At 43.0% G+C, this 16,535-nt stretch overlaps 2 protein-coding genes across 3 annotated transcripts in view; one reads left to right on the top strand and one right to left on the bottom strand.

Moving 5' to 3' along the window:
* Positions 1 to 12,094, top strand: part of CHAD (chondroadherin) — a 60,612-nt gene extending 48,518 nt beyond the window's left edge. Inside the window, exon 4 of one of the 2 annotated variants that reach the window (XM_069654881.1) lies at positions 10,269 to 12,094. The gene's annotated coding sequence lies outside the window, so the exon portion shown is untranslated. Of the gene's footprint in view, positions 1 to 9,967; positions 10,231 to 10,268 lie in introns of those variants that run through there. The other variant, XM_069654882.1, reaches the window with a different exon arrangement.
* ACSF2 (acyl-CoA synthetase family member 2) overlaps positions 1 to 16,535 on the bottom strand; it is a 1,184,899-nt gene that overhangs the window by 285,323 nt on the left and 883,041 nt on the right. The gene's annotated exons all lie outside the window — the stretch shown is intronic.

Below are 16,535 nucleotides of genomic sequence, written 5' to 3'. Positions count from 1 at the left end.
GGTTTGCCTCATGCATTTCTCTTGCACTCACCTCCTGCTCTCCTCCCCATGTCGCTAAAAAGCCCTTACTAAAATGTTCCAGGTCAAAACCAAATCTTTGCAGGGTTTCTATTTATGAAAAAACGAGTTTGAGTATAGTTCTTGGGTAGAAAACTATCCTCACATAGTCTTACCTAGTTTGGTGTATATAATCGACAAGTTTAATATCTCCATAGGAAATCAGAGATAGTTGAGGAATTTCATTAAACAAGGATATATAATACCCTCCCTCGGTTAAGAGAGGGAGGACCTCGATATGTTAACATGAAATTCAACATAACACTGGGATCATCCACAAAATGGCTGTGTAATGGCATTTTTTCTCTATCCCCTAGAGGGGAAGGGCCCCTGATACCACCACCAGTTATACTCCCTTTAAGTGTACCCTCTTCCCACTCCTTATACTGTGTGTAATTTTTACCCACTTCTTGGGCCCAACCTGCATTCTGCTGTACAGGCCTCTCTTTCGTTGTTTCACTAGAGGTACTGAGTGATTGAGCTGCAAATTGATTCCGCACAGGTCCGTCTCCTGTGTGGTCTTTGCAATTGTCTATAGCATTAGTTTGCATCATGCGCCCCAAACCACTGTGCTTCAATGGTATAATCGCTTGAGCGGCTATATTTTCAGGTTTCTTTTGATCAGCCATTATCTGAGAGACCAGAGGTCACCTCAGAGTATCATTAGGATTACCTGTATTAGGTTCCTCTTCCTGTACCTTTTTAGTATGTAGAGGCAATTGCAACCGGAACTTAGAGTGTTCAAGCGCTTATAGGTCAAAGGATCGACTGCAAAGGGTCGAATGACAAAAGGTTCGAGTCAATAGTCTCAAAAACAAAAGGTTCGAAAAAATATATTTTTTTAATATATTTTTTATTTTTTGTGGGGGTCCCCCTCCAACCCCTGTTTTTGTGGTAAAAAACACTTTTTTTTTACCTACAAAGAAACCCAAAAATAAATATATAAATAAAAAAATCAATAAAAAAATCACAAAAAAAAATCGAACCTTTGGTTTTCGACCCTATTGACTCTCACCTTTTGCATTCCAGCATTTTGTAATCGCTCCTTTCACTGTACACCGTTCAAGCAGATTCATCAGCGCTTGCCGGACTCGATTTTTAATATCCTCACTAGGAATGAGATTGGAGCTGGTGTTTCCATTTATTGCCTCACCGTCCACCCCTTCCTCAGCTTCTACATTTTTCAGTATGTTCCCAACATCTTCAGTATTACGTTCAGAGTAATGGGATGAGGATATGGCCTTCTGGTTATTTATAATACCCAGAGAACCAATATCTAAAGATGTGTTGTTTCTTACCACCGTTGTTTTACAGGCAAAAAATTGTTGGATCCCTGGTCCCCCCAGTTATTCCCTCAGATTTGGTTGCACTCCAACTAGTGTCCTCTTTTTTTTTATATCATTTTTTTGAGTTTTTGTTTTACTGTAGTACATTTCACTCCCCTATGGCTCATCGCATCTGTAAGGGTATTTACAGCTTCTCCATAGGCCTTCTCCGATCCATCAGTTGCTTTATCACAGTCTATTTCAATTATACCTTCCATACCTTTTTTACCAGGGGGTGAAGTGTCCTTCAGGTCTAAAACATTTTACTCTCCTCATCTAATTGTGTAAGATCAAAAACACCTTCTTCTACAGACAGACCGCAAATGTCTAATATTCATGTTTGTGTTTTTTATCTTGAGAGAAGGTAGATTTTTTTTTTTTATTTGTAACTTTATATAGTTCATTAGATTTCATAGCTCTTCTTTTGAGGGCCCTAACTCGCATTTTTATCTCTCTACGAGCAATGGGATGTTCAGGCGTTGCATCATCCTCTGGAGTGGTATCCACTCCCTTGCCATCTACAGAGGCCTGCATCAATTTAGCTTCATCTTCTATAACATCCAAGAGGGCTGATGGGCTTTCTAAATTAATGCTATCTTGTGGAGTCTTGGTAATTAAGCTACAGTCAGATGGATTTGTTGGCCCTGTACGTGAAGCTGTATGCTATCCCCAGATGGAGAATTGCAGATCTCAGTGGCGTAAACATATCCCTCCAATCTACTTATTTTTTCTTTCTACACTTTCAAGTAATAGAAATCTTAATTCTTGTATCTCAACATGTGTCCTTTCATGGCACCTGTCCAGAAGATTCAATGTATAAGTAAGGACTGGGAAGGATGCAGATGTGCATGTGATATCTTCCATATTGAGTCCCTCAAAGGGATGGGTGATGTGTTATGCTTCATGTTCCTGGATAGGTGGTTGATTAGTAGAGGAGGGACTTGAGCATTTTTGAGTATCCACGTTAGATGTACAATGTCCCACCACCCCCAGATTCCCCAGCCCTAGACCTGTGGTCTTCGGTGGACCTAATGGTTATTTAGGGATTTAACAATCATCCATATAGTGATGGGTGGTATTCAATAACCATTGCTTCAAAAGCCACCAGTCGTTCAACAGTTATTTCTCCTATTGTTTTGAGAACAGTTCTAATCTGTGACACTGTAGATCATTTATTGTTCTGATTTTTTTTACATCTTCTTTATTCTATGAATCCTTCTGCTGCGGGTGCTCACCTTCCGTGGTGTTGGGCCGGTGAGCGCACTGCAGTCAGCAGACAAGACAGCAATGGAAAAAAAGAGGTTAAATCTTCTCCTTTACTTTATTGAATAGGATATGAGTAGACCATAAAGTGCCTTTCCTACCTTGAGGCACATTTCAACTGCCACGCCACAGAATCCCGGGAGTCAGGCAGTCTATCTTCCTGGGAGTTCCAATAGAATGTAGGCACAGATTGCAGTGGCCAGAGATCAGACAGAAAAGAGGGAGTGCAGGCAGATGGGGCAGATGGGATAACCAGTTGGTGAGGCGAGATAGATGGGTAAAGAGTACAGAGAGGATAAAACACCAAACCACACAATTAAAGGAGTAACAACCCAAATGCTGGTGCCACCAAGTCCCAACACTTACCTTTCAGTTATTAAGAACTAAACAAACAAGCTAATGTCAGACTTTACGATACTCAGGAAGCTGGGACAACCATTTCTTTGGTCAACATGTTCTGATCAGCCACGTGGATTGCAGTATCTATATCGTCCCTGATGACCACTCTCTGATAAAAATAAAAAGCCACTTTTGCCCCCAGATTTGGGCTTCTTTAACCTCACCCTACTCCCAGGGTCAATCCATAATGCCTTTAACCAGTGTGTGATCTCAAACATCATCTTCACCTTGTCCGCTAGATCCTCTATGCTCCTTTTGATTTCATCATCAAACACCTTGAGGAAAGCCCTTCCCAGCCACCCAGGGCAAGGTTTGGTATTAGGTGTCTGCCCCTGTAACATCTTAAAGGGAGATATTTTAATGGCCAAAAGTGGTGGAATATATGTTCCATAATTGCCCATTTTCTGTCCACATCTGTCCTTACAGGGACACTAATCACATATATTGTCCAGTTGAAACATTCAACAATCCCATAACTCTGGGGATGATAATGTGTGGTTTTTACATGAATAATGCAATTTCTGGTACACACTCTTCCATATCTGACATTAGTTAGGTACCATTATCAATAATTATTTTGTTTGGAACTCATTCCCACCAAAAAAACAAATAAATAGATTTAATAACTCTTATGACCTCCCTGGTATGTATGCCATGTCCCAATACCTACATTCCTTTAATATGATTCCCTTCTGATTTACCTTATTAAATATGTCCCTTATGCCATTTCTTCTTTTTGGTTGCCATTGAATAATGTCTCTTTCAGTCAAGACATTTTTCCACAGTACTTAAACATTTTGCTTGCTCTTCTGATAATGTCCAGCCTCGACCCTCTGGATGAAATCAGTCATCATCCGATTACCTAGAAACGTGTGCAGCAGGTCAACACTCCCTACATTTAACCAATCACTGTTTGTTAAGGTACTATCAATCTGGTCCCAGGCGCAGCCTGACAAAGCTACCCTGCGTATGCTGGATGCTGGTGGTGCCAGTTTGCTCATTCTTCTGGATTTCTCAGCAACATTTGATACGGTGCACCATGAAGTTTTGATTAACATTCCATCCACCAGAATAGGCTTGCCTGGCCCAGTTCTGGCTTGGTACTCCTCCTTTATGGCTAATGCTATTCAGTTTGTACGTGTGGGGTGAGGAAGGACAAACTCTTTGCCCATGTGGTGCTACATTCCTTAGGGATCAATTCCATTGCTGATGCCGTTTAAAATCTCCATGGAACTTCTCAGAGATCAAGTTATTGGTCAACCTCTGGCTGTACCATTACTCTGGTGTTTTTTAGGTTTATGTCAATGTATTCTACTCTGTTGGGATCCTCTTTCTGAGGGACTGCACTGGAGTAATCAAGTAATGGCCGTCTCAGCTTTCTCCTTACCCCTCTAAAACAGTTACTTTTTGCTTCCTCTTCTTCTCGTTCACAAATTCAAGAATTGATTTTTGCACTTGTTTCTCTTGGAATCATTCCTAACTGGTGAATTCTGTGAAATCCACGGGTTCACATTTCATTCAACAAACTTTAAAACCCATATTTGTCGTTTGGCTGAATCCTGTGTTTTCAGTTCTCTTTTCTAAAGATTACTCTTGTAATCCTCCCTCTGATTATTAGCCCGCAAACTAGTGACTTGGTCTCTTCCAAATGGAGGGTGGGTATCAGGCCCAAAATCCGATAACTTCAACTCTTTGGGCCTCATTACAAAACCAGCAGGCTACTGCCGGAGTTGTGATTTTTTCTGACACCTGGCTCCACGGAAACACCGGGGGATTATGACCCTGGTGTTCCTGGAAGTCAGGTGCCGGAAAAATGTAAATACACATTCGAGCCCCATAGGACTCAATGGGGATGACGGAAGCACCGGCACCATTAATAGCGGTGCCGGTGCTTCCCGGAAAGTCTGTGTGCGGGTGCCGCCCCGCCCACCAGGCCAGACCTGGCGGGAGGGACGGCAGCTGCATGCAGACTCCGAGTGTGCCAGTCCGGTAACAACGGTGCCAGTAAGCTTACCGGCACCATTGTTACCGGACCGGCACACTCATAATGAGGCCTTTTGACTTTAAGTAGGCCACTGAGATTGAGGAGGCACATGGGATTGAGCTAAAAGTGGCTTAATAACTTTCTATAAGTGTTAATTTAGGGATTTAGCTCCCAGGCATCTTGCTTTTTGTGTTCTACTGTCTAGAAAACAAGACCAATGTCAATTGACAGACTCCATTTACATGTCCCTGCATTGCTTTCCTTAGGAATTTTGCCCCATTAACAAGCCGCATATGAGGTTTTGGGTGTGCACATGTTTACTAAGGTTGTTCCGTTCTTAGCATTATGTTAATCTGGGAGACGCGTAATCCAGCGGGGAAAATGTTTAAAATGTTGTGAAGCATGGGTAACAAAATAGAGTATTTTCCATGAATTCTTCCCATTTGTTAAATTGCATTGATTGTGTGATCAGGTATGTGCACCGGGAATAGAAAACGGGGTCAATTGAAGCGGCTTTCTGCCCCAAAACATTTATATATTGCCTTTTTGCTTTTAAAAAACAAACTATACATCAATTAATTTATATTAATGCAATCTCTTCTCAAAATAGATACTAGGAGTTTATAAGATCACACTTTCATATAGCGCATCATGCCAGATTCCTCCTGCTTCCAAGCACTTAATAATAGTTACTTATATCAGCCAATTTAATGGTACTCATCTCATTGACCTCAGTAGAATTCATGGGCTGAGTCTGACCTACTGGGATTCGAACTTATAGAGTGCAAGCTAACACCATATCTGAGACAATTGATTTATCTTGTGAGCTATCCATTTCCCACGTCACTGATCCTTTGATGTCGTTGAATGTTAGCAAACTTTTGCAGTTCAGTAACTCAATATCCAAGTCTTAATGGATGTTTTAGTCTTTTTGTAAATTCAATGCATCAGTATCCAGGCCTTAATAGGTTCCTTATATAATGGCTGGTATGAGTCTACTAAAGCAAACACAGAATATAAAGCTCTGTCTGGGTTTGGCTGACCATTTTAGACTATCTTGTACAAGAAGAACCATTCCTTGTGTACAGTTTAGAGATCACGATTTAAAAAAAAGAACATTTTGTTTTACATGTTCACTATTTTGTTAGTTTGGGAAGGAGAGACCTTAAGGTATATATAAGGGAAATCTTAGTAACGTTAGGGCAGGAGCGTAAATGATACATAGAAAATAGAACCCTGACCAATTATCAATGAGAGAAACACTGGTTTTGAGGACTTGTTTGAGAAATTATTCTATGACTATATGTCTTGTTTAACTTATGCTCCATAAATAAACATACACAAAAACCAAGGAGAAAAAGATTGTGTCCCAGTATATTAAGCATGTCAAAATGGACTGTTTTCACTAGTCCGAACCTTCACATATTGGTATATTTTTATCAAAACTATGTTTGAGAGTTGTGAGTTGGCAAAGGAGGCACTGATCCCTAAAATAGGTTTGTGATAATATACATCTCATAACTGCTTTGCGAGTCATCATTTGATACTCACAGGACCCTGTCCAATAATATCTGCACAGGTTTATGATGTTTGTACCCTTTCCTTATATTGTTAGGGAACAAAGAAACTGATCAAAGGCAATAATGTAAGTGGTCTTTGTGACGGATCCTTGGAAGTTGTCCCTTCTCCCCTAGTGGGAGACCCTTTCCATGAGTCCAAGGAGGCGATGCTGCTACTCGATAGTCCCCCCTGGAGGTGGTACTCAGCGGTTGGATCTCATGCAGAGGGATCCCTCCTACAGGACCAGGGACGACTGTCCAGTAAAAACACTGTATGCCCAAGACATATCCCCACCTCCCTAATCCTCCTACACCACACCACGTCCCATAATTTGATACACTTCCACGCATCTTTGTAAAACAGATGGACTGACCTCCCTAGAAAGTACAGGGACGACGAAGAGTACGGATTGCCTCTGAGTCACCTGCAGAAACTTGGATAAAAAAAAGAACACAAGAAACCCAATTGTGAGTAATAATAGCAATAGTGAGATGAGAAGGAGGTGTGGAGTAATGCAGAGTGACCCACAGAATCAACATGAGCGAGCCAGAGAATACGAAACAGACTGGTACCTGCTACAAATAAAAAGGGAAGGACTTTATGAAGAGGCAGATCCTTCCTGGAGATGCTGGGAAATTGAAATGCAGCTGTGGAAGTGTAGAAGTGCAGGAGCGGAGGCACTAGACCACAGGCAGAAGCATCCCCGCTAGACCTGCTGTGGATCAACCAGAGCGGAAGGCAGGAAGAAGGCCGACCAGCTGACATGAGCTGGTGTGTCCAGGGGGGTAGAAGTGAATCATCCAGGAAGAAAGGAACGCGACGAGGAGGCTGTGGTTCCTGTAGCCGCTGTGAGAGACAACAAAGGGGAAAAGAGATTTACAGACAACCGGAGGTCGCCAGTAAGGAGCCTGGAGGGGTCCAGGTAACTGGGATGGATGGTGGGGGCACAATGGTTGGAGAGGCTGCAACAAAGAGGTCTGAGACCCACAGCAAGTAACATGTTGCCTCCAGAACAATATCCATAGTCGCAGTACCTGGCATGAGAGTATAGCAGGTCAAGAGAGGAGAATCTTACGGGTCTGGGATCCATACCCATTTGTAGGAGCAACCTCTGAGTCCATCTTCATAATCACCTGACAGGGTAGTGAACGAGGTGGGCTGTGAACACTGAGAAACGCCAGGGAAAGAACCATACCTCCTGGTGCATTGAACTGTGCAAACCTGAGAAAGGCCAGAGGAAGAACCATACAAGTGGTGTGGTGAACTGTGCAAGCTTGAGAAAGGTCGGGGGAAGAAACATACACCCGGGAGCGTTGAACTGTGAAAACCAGGGGAAGAGGCATACCCCCAGATGCTGTGAAGGAGTCTGGTACATGCAGATAACAAGCCATCGTAAAGCAGTCTGGGACCCACATATAAGAAAACCAGTATGAGGGGGTCTGGGACTCAAATAACAAGAACCAGAGGAAGGAAGATATCCCGCTGGAGTTTGCGAACATTGTGAGAGACCAAGAGACAGGAGTCACTCTCTTGGGGGTCGAGGTTTCGAACTGGAACTTTTGCTCTGGAATTAAGAATTTTCAATCTGGAACTTGGTGTACTGCCTTTGACAAGAATTGCAACCTGGGGAAGGAAGCCAATCCCAAGAGGAAATCCTCCCAGATCACGGATGTGATAACTCACTCCACAGAAGAAGGGCACCCTTCTTCTGTATTAAGAAGACTCACTTACTTTTTAGTTTACTTAGAGATCTAAGCAAAGGAAATAGGTTTTGGGAACAGGACAGTGGACCTTTTAGTTACAGACATTCTGACGTATTGATTGGAGGCAGGGAAACTCCTCTTATTAATAGGTATATTTAGGGTTTCCTTTTATTTTGTTAAGAATCAAAAGTTCATATATCACATGTGCCTCAGTCTCCTCCTTTCACATCCTTACATCTTTTATAGTAGGACAGTGGGGGAGTTGTGTGTGTAGTGGAAGGTGGTAGGAAATCTTAGAGGGTAGTTTTTCAGACAGGGGAAGAGCGCAATGGGTGTTTAAATGTCAAACAACCTGCAACCCTGCACTACTACCACTGGCCTTTTGCAAGTAGGTCACATTGCCACTGCCAACTTTTTTCTCTCTTGATCGCTCTGTCTCTTTCTCTTCCTCTATCTCCCGCCCCCTCTCCCTCTTTTTCTTTTGCCTCAATCCCTTTCATCCCCCCTCTTTCTCTTCCTTTTTCTATTTGTCTGAAATAGATACCCTGGCAAATTGGCAGCAGAGGGAAAAGAGCAGTCTGCGGGCAAGAACATTTGGTTCAGAGAAATGGCTGCTTGACATTCTTTCTCAGTATGTTGGTTGGCAGGCTGAGAGATGCCATAAACCTCACCCTAACAAGCTAACATGCTATTCACAGTGGCCTGCTGGGACTTCTGCCCAACATGGGTAGCATAAGGTGTCGGTCAGGAGTTATCCAGACCGTATATCTGACCGTCTGTCTTTGGACACCGATTTTGAAATACGGAGCTAAGGACTTTGAAATTATACATTTTTAACTACAACGATGAATACTAAGTAACTCAATCGTTTATTTTCAAGGACTTCATGAATAATAATGGTAGTAGAACTTAGTCCATCTCCAAAGAATATTTTGTATTTGTATTGTTTAGCTTATTTAGCCCTAAAACACACATTCAAGAAATTGACAATTTACAAAAACCTAAATTAGACAGTGAGAAAAAATGCTCTTAATTGCTAGCAAAAAAAGTGATAAAGATGTTAGAGGCCTAATAGAAATGATTCTAGTGCTTTGGCGCCAAAACAGAATTAAGAGTGAGCACATGGGGCTCTACGAACTGCAAAAAGAAACTGACTGCGACCGAAGTACAAGCAGGATTATAAAAAGAAAAAATAAGAGTGCTCCAATCACAATATAATTTTCTCTTGATACCAAGCACTCTGCTCTCAATTTTGTAACCTTAAAGTGGTATTTGTGCCTAAAGTGTTCATCAGTGTGCTCTGCTGCAGCATCAATGTGTCCAGGGGAACCTTCCACCCAGTATGGTACTTGGTCGAGGGTCATTGTGCGGGTTCCGTGCGGATCGCACAAGAGAGATCAGGATTCAAGCACACCGACCAATTTATTTTTATTTTAATACCCATAACGCAATACTTGACCCAATTGATAAATGGCAAATTGATGGAAAATAAGTGAATTATGGTTAACGTGATATATGTATAATTTCAAACTAAATAGCATCAATTAAATAATAACGAATGTGTATGTGTCTGTTTGTAGCATAATTTCGCATATAAAATGCAGAAGCAATGACTGTACTGAGTAACATGGCTACTTATATCTTGCAGAAGACTAAATATGTTGTTTTTCATGCAGACTGTGTTGTGGGAACACCACATAGGCAGCAGAAAAGGCAAAAGAAAAGAGGGATAAAGGAATAGGGGCAATGCAAAAAAAGGTGCACCGAAGAAAACAATGGAAGTGCAGTGAAGGATAAGGCAGAAAGGAAAAGTAAACACCCACGGTCCTACATTTGTGTAAAGAAACTGATGTACAAAAGACACACATTACACATACAAGACATTTATTACAATGCATAGACAGAAACATCTGTCCGTTAATAGGCTGTTGCATGTAAAGGCTACCGTACACTCATAATGTTTTCTTTTTCCTGAAGGCTTTGAGGTGACGAGTCCATGTGATTGCCTGCATTATTCAGCAAACTCCTCACTTCTTCAAAGTCCAACAGCAAGCTCCATCCAACTGCCAGAAACCCTCTGGCATTATCAATCATCGCTCACTTGTCTGCAGTCCAGCCTGACTTTGGGACAGACCCTGCTGTTTCAAGTAGGACTCTAATGCACAGAACATCTGGTAAAAAACTTCCAAAAGAGAAGGCTTAGTTCACGAGGAACAATGCCCCGATACCACCAACCTTGAATACATTTTGCAAGCCCAAAGGTCACAGAAGACATCAGGCAATTAAATGATCCATGGGCTAAATACAGCGGTCTATTATTTAACATTGTCTGGGGACTTCATCCTATGACTAACAGGGATTCAGGTGACCATCACACAAACTGTTATATAGGATGAAAAACAATCTTATTGGCCAACATGACTTTCAAGGGAAAATGTTCCAAGGTCTTAAGACACCATCCTACCGACTGGAACAGGGACAGACAGCATAATTCTTTCCCCTCATTCGCTGAACGAATGACAGCATCTTGCAGGCTGCAAGGGGGTCAAAGAGACTATTCACCTGAATGATACAGGGCCTTATGAACATACCACACCAACTGAAGATACAATCCTACAGATCTAAACAGGAATTGAAGCCAACAAACTGCCAATGGTAACACAGCATAAAAACAACATTCTACTGGCCATAACAGATATGTAAGACATCATGGTATGCTGATTGTACCACAGTCTGAAGAAATCTTATCAAGTATAATATGGACCACTGCAATGGCTCTAACAGGGACATAAGACACAAGCCCACCAACTGCAGTTGAACATTGAGGTCTCAGCCTACTGACTGTTGCATGGCCTAAAGACATCCTCTTACCAGCTATGAGGTTGAAGAGACTATCCTATTGTAACATAAGTCAAAAACACTATCCAATCAACTATGGTTCTGAAGTGCACCATCTAACAGACAGTATGACACTCTCAAGGCACCATTCCACCGATTTGCTCATGAACTGAAGCCACATCCTTCCAACTATTATAAGAACCAAAGACACCAACGGACTAAGTGTTACTAGCAGTAACAATACCATCCTACCACCTGGTAAAAGCAGTAAGGATACCATCTATTGACTCCTAGTGTCACTCAAGATGCCATCCTACTGAGTTACAGAGCAAGAACCATCCTACCAACTATTAAAATGGACTGAAGGCAAAATCTGACCAGTGGTCACAAGCCTCACATTTACTTTCCCAATGATTGTTATGGGACTGAAGACACCATCCAACAAACCGTCGTAGTAAAGGCCCAATCTAGCCTGAGCTGGGAAGAGACTGTCATTCGTCCAATACACCCAAGAGCCTCCCTTTGCAACTCCATGTACGCCATTTGCTTTTCTATTAGCCAATGTTATACATCTCCCCCATTGTATCTCATGCCGCTCACCCAGGTCTACTTCAGCGGTCAGCTGAAACTTGATCTCAATGCACCCTCTTATGACCTGCTTACATGCTGCCCATCTCTCAGCTGTGCTAGCCCCATCATCTCAGATCACCGTTTCCATGCGTATTTCTTCTCGTTTTGAAGGTTTTTCCTAAAACATACTGCAGACAAGTTGCTGGCTGGTTTCTGTTCCACATTCACTGTCCTTGGTGCTGTATTTATCTCTCAGATTACTACGGATATATTTATTCTTTTCACTTGGTGTGAATTCCTCCGAGGACATGGCTCCTTTTCCTCCACTTTTAGAGAAATAATCTATTTTCTTATGTAAATCGCTGTGTATAATAAATTCGTTATATTAAAGCAGGCATGCACCGACTCGACGTTTGAATGATGCCACTGTCATACGGTGAGTGGGCATGGGGGAAGTCACAGGGAAAGATGTGTCCACGGTAGAGAGAGACGAGCCACAGGGGTCAAAGGGCAGTCATGCAGGACAGAGGATGGCCACACGAAATAGGGCATACCATTGGGCACAGAAGGCAGCTCAGGGGACAGAAGGCAATCATACGAGACATAGTTAAGTTGTGTTATGTTATGAAATCTCTAGCACAAATCTACCAAGAAGTGGTTCATTCTTGAAACTCACAAAAGCAGAGCGATGGATCATTTACTATATTCAAAGCTAATGGTGGTGCAGATTGGATCCTTCTTTTAAAGGGGAGGAACGGTATTCAGTGAGAAGTGGTTCAGAATTGTGAGGCCATCAATTGACCATGCTTTCCATCTTGAATCTACAGAAAAGGATAGGCATCATTTTCTTTCATGAAAGACCCCACTTGACTGTCTATGGAGCAAGTGATAGAAAGAATGGTGGGCTAATCCATTAGCAGGTCCTTTGGCAGCCGAAGCTAGCACAGGATGCCAGTGGAAAGCTTGTAGCCCTGATGTAAAACTTTGTTTGTGTGTCTATCACTAGCCAGGATGCTGTATTAGGTGTTCTCTGGAGCCTTTAGATACATTAATCTGGCATACCCGGCACAAGGCTGTTGGCATAATCAAACAAAGCACAATGAAATTCACAATTTCTTAACTATGATTTCTTTTACGACTTTCAAGGGAGGGTACTCGTTTTTTAAATTAGCGTTAACCGGAAATACATGAACTGGAAACCGAATTCACCAAGAGATTTTGAGGCACTCAATTGTCACCTAGAAATTCAAGATGCATTACTGATTGGAGTTGGGGGGACACCGAAAGAATGAGGCTTGGAGTGACCAGGACTTGTACCTCAATTCCAGCACCACCCTCATCAAAATTACTGAAATTTCCAACTGGTTTCCCTGCCTTCCCTGATTTGCTTAGCCACCTGATGACCATCCAACTGTAGGGATGGTAGACGGAGGCGCAATATATTTTAAGGGTAATAAGAGAGGAAATATAGAGAATGAATGCATTTGAAAATGTTAAAACAAGATCCTGTGGGTCTGTGATTAGAGAACCACATCATAACTGTTTGGCTTCAATTCAAAGTTGCCCTACAACTTGCCTCCAATGTAGCAAACCCCCTTTTTCATCTGTCTCCCCAGGGTCCCCTGATGGATACACCTATAATCGTCTCCCCCACCTGCCCTCCTTTGCTTCTGTCTCCCTTCGTGGGAAGCTATACATGCCTCCTCTTTTTTGCTTGCCCATTTGTCAGTATTAGCACAGCATTAGGCCGCTTCCAACTAGCTTCTGAGATATTGTGCGTCCACTGCTCCATGCTTCCAGAGAGATCAGCATCCCCCGCATGCATGCCAACCCCCAGATGCAATCTGTTGCGCCAAATGCATTCCACTTGCACCACCTCCCTCCAGCCCGGGAACTCTTCTCATAGTGAACAAAGAGGTAGGACTATTAATAGCTGGAAGACATATTGTAGCAGAGGAAAGACTCACTCAGCTGGTATGATTTGCCAATATAAAACTTATGAATTGCATAGTCATAATTAACTATGCAATTGATAATACTAATGCACCTACAACAATAACAAATATATTCTTAAGTACACCACAAAAGCCTAAAACGTATCTATTTTTAAAATGAATAATTTCAACAAAGATTAAGATGGTATTCTAAAATTGATAAACATGTGACAAATTACTTATTGTAAATGTAGTTAGATCATACATTTCCAAACAGTTGCTTTCTGGGCCACCAGTGTTGGTGTTATCTGCACCCCATTTCTTTTAATTGTAATGGTTTAATTCAACTCGTTTAATATAGATGAAGGAAAAGTGATTGGGCGTTTGTAGCACTTTGACAGACTTGTGCCAAATGAGTTCCTTTCTTCGTTACAGTTTTCAAACATACTTGCAAAGCGCTCTATTGCTTTCTACCTCAAGCTCTAAAGTATTTAAAAGTTTTACGAGTGAGTACTAATTTGCATAACACCACTAGTGACGGCAGGCGATCTTTTACATCCATCATGGTGGAAGGAAGTGCGATCACTGAAAAATACCACTACAGGAAGTGGCATACAATTAATAAAATAAAATGAAAAACTGAAATACATTTAATATATAGATATATAGAGAAACAGATATATACACACAAAAGGGTAAATACATTTTGAGCACCAAGGGCTAAGCCCACGTTCTGAGCAAGCTCTCCACCACTCGCAACCACCTGCCATCCTTCCCACATTGGTCCTGCCGCTTCCGCCATTCACCCACTCTGTCCCCTCACCCTCTCTGGCCCACGCTTATCTTGCTAGAGAACCGCCCTGCACCACCCGCTGTGACCGCCATTGAAATTAGATAAGAGCTCTACCAAGGAGCCCCTCCATATCGATGACGGCTTTGCGTTTTTCTTTTTCTGAAAAAATGGGGTTTTCCAGCCAGCAACCCGGTTAGTAACACACGGTGCTAATAGCAACATTCATGCATAGTCTGGTCTGCACTGTGTGTGGTGTGTTCCTTTAAGAGCCTCATGACATGTCAAGTCACGAGGCCAAGCTGATAAATGGGGGACGTCCAGAGCAAGAGCGAGCAGTGCGAAGGAGACCTGAACCGAGACAAGGTTGTCCGTGTGCTTCATTACCAAGGGTGGAGGGCCTCACCTGGTGGTACCCCAGTCGAGCAGTGTGGTGTGGAGCGGTATTCTGACAAGAACTGGTATAGGGCTTGCCGCTCACACTCTCCCTGTCCATGAGCAATACGGAACATTTTATTTAGGGTCCCCATCCTCTTGGCCACCCCGGGGTGATCTTGCAATGCCAAATCCCTAGGCACTATATGTACTCAGAGAAGTGGCCGCTCTGAAATGGCAGTCCATTGTCTGTGCAGACTTCATCGGGGAGCCATGGGTAGCAACAATCTTCTCGAGACCCGGTATCACATCTTCAAATGAGGTGTACTCTACAAACACCACCTCCGGGTATTGCAACCACTGATTTACAAGCACCATGAAATGATTGTCCCGGCAGGTGGATCCAAAGTCCACATGCACTATTCCCTAGGGAAGGGGGCACGTATGAAATTATCCCGCGACCGGGAGCTCAAGAAAAAGGTCATCCCTGTGGTGCCCAGGCCTGGATTTTGAAACATACGAAACGTTTAGCCCCCACATAATCCTCTGACCAGTGCAGTGGCTGCTCTACCATTTGGTTGCTGTGAGGCACTTGTGTTTGCCAGTGCTAATATAGGGGTTGCAGCTTCCTCCAGGAGTGCGTGGGCTCCCCGCCCTCGCAGGTCTCCACATATCATGACTGGGTTGCATCTCCTACCGGGAGTGCTTGTGCACCCAGATACGGTTCCGGCTGTGCTCCCACACTCTGCCAGAGGCAAATGAACCTACATCTTCGCAGCCAGGAAGGGTGGACCAGAGGCACCCGCTCCCCACAGTGAAGGTGGTGATTGTCACATGTTGGAACACACTGTGTAAGGAAACATGGCGAATGAAGATGATGGTGCACCGGCTGATACCAGGTTGCCACGTCCATCAATGACCCTCGCGCACCTGCAGTAGTGCGATGTCTCCCGGGCCCCTTTGGCCCTGGGTCCCAGGTGGTTGGGTGAAGTGCCTGGAGCTATTTCTGGTGGCGTTGGGGGAGGGTAATGATGACACAAGAAAGTCTGTGATGCTCTATTCGGCTGGCCCTGCCATAAGCAACATTTTCAAGACTACGGTCCAATGACATGTTATTCAAAGTGGCTAAGACGGCGCTCAAGGAGTATTTCGTACCCATGGCACATCTTGACTATGAGAGGTCTCATGAGAAATGCTGTGCAGAAAGAAGGGGAATCCCTTGGCACCTATCATTGCAGGCTACGGCGGCTTGCCACGACTTGTGCATGGCCAGATGAACACGAGATGCGTCAACAGATTACTCAGGGGTGTTTTTATTTTTATATATATATATATATATATATATATATATATATACATATATATATATATATATATATATATTTTTTTTTTTATTTATTCGCATTTATAAAGCGCACAACATCCCTCAGGCATCGCAGAGCTGTTACAGAAAGCTTACCTAGTTACATAAGTGCTTGCAATAACATACATACATACATAAATGTTTCCTAACCCCATGTTACAGGAGGCGGCTTACTTAGTTACTTAGTTACATAAGTGCTTGCAAAGACATACAGTTTGCCCAACCCCATGTTGCAGGGCGGCAGCAGCATACAAATGCAGAGTCAGTTTAGGTGACACAAACATGTTGCCCAAACCCATGTTGTAGGGCGGCAGCAGCATACAAATGCATAAAGACAGAACAGGCGGCTGTGGCTTGGAGGGGAGGGAAAAGGG

The sequence above is a fragment of the Ambystoma mexicanum genome, chromosome 3q (genome assembly GCF_040938575.1).
Source record: "Ambystoma mexicanum isolate Mex_15411 chromosome 3q, UKY_AmexF1_1, whole genome shotgun sequence".
In the NCBI taxonomy this organism is placed as follows: Eukaryota; Metazoa; Chordata; class Amphibia; order Caudata; family Ambystomatidae; genus Ambystoma; species Ambystoma mexicanum.
Note: the sequence above shows the minus strand (reverse complement) of the source record. Positions and strands in the feature narration are given on the sequence as shown.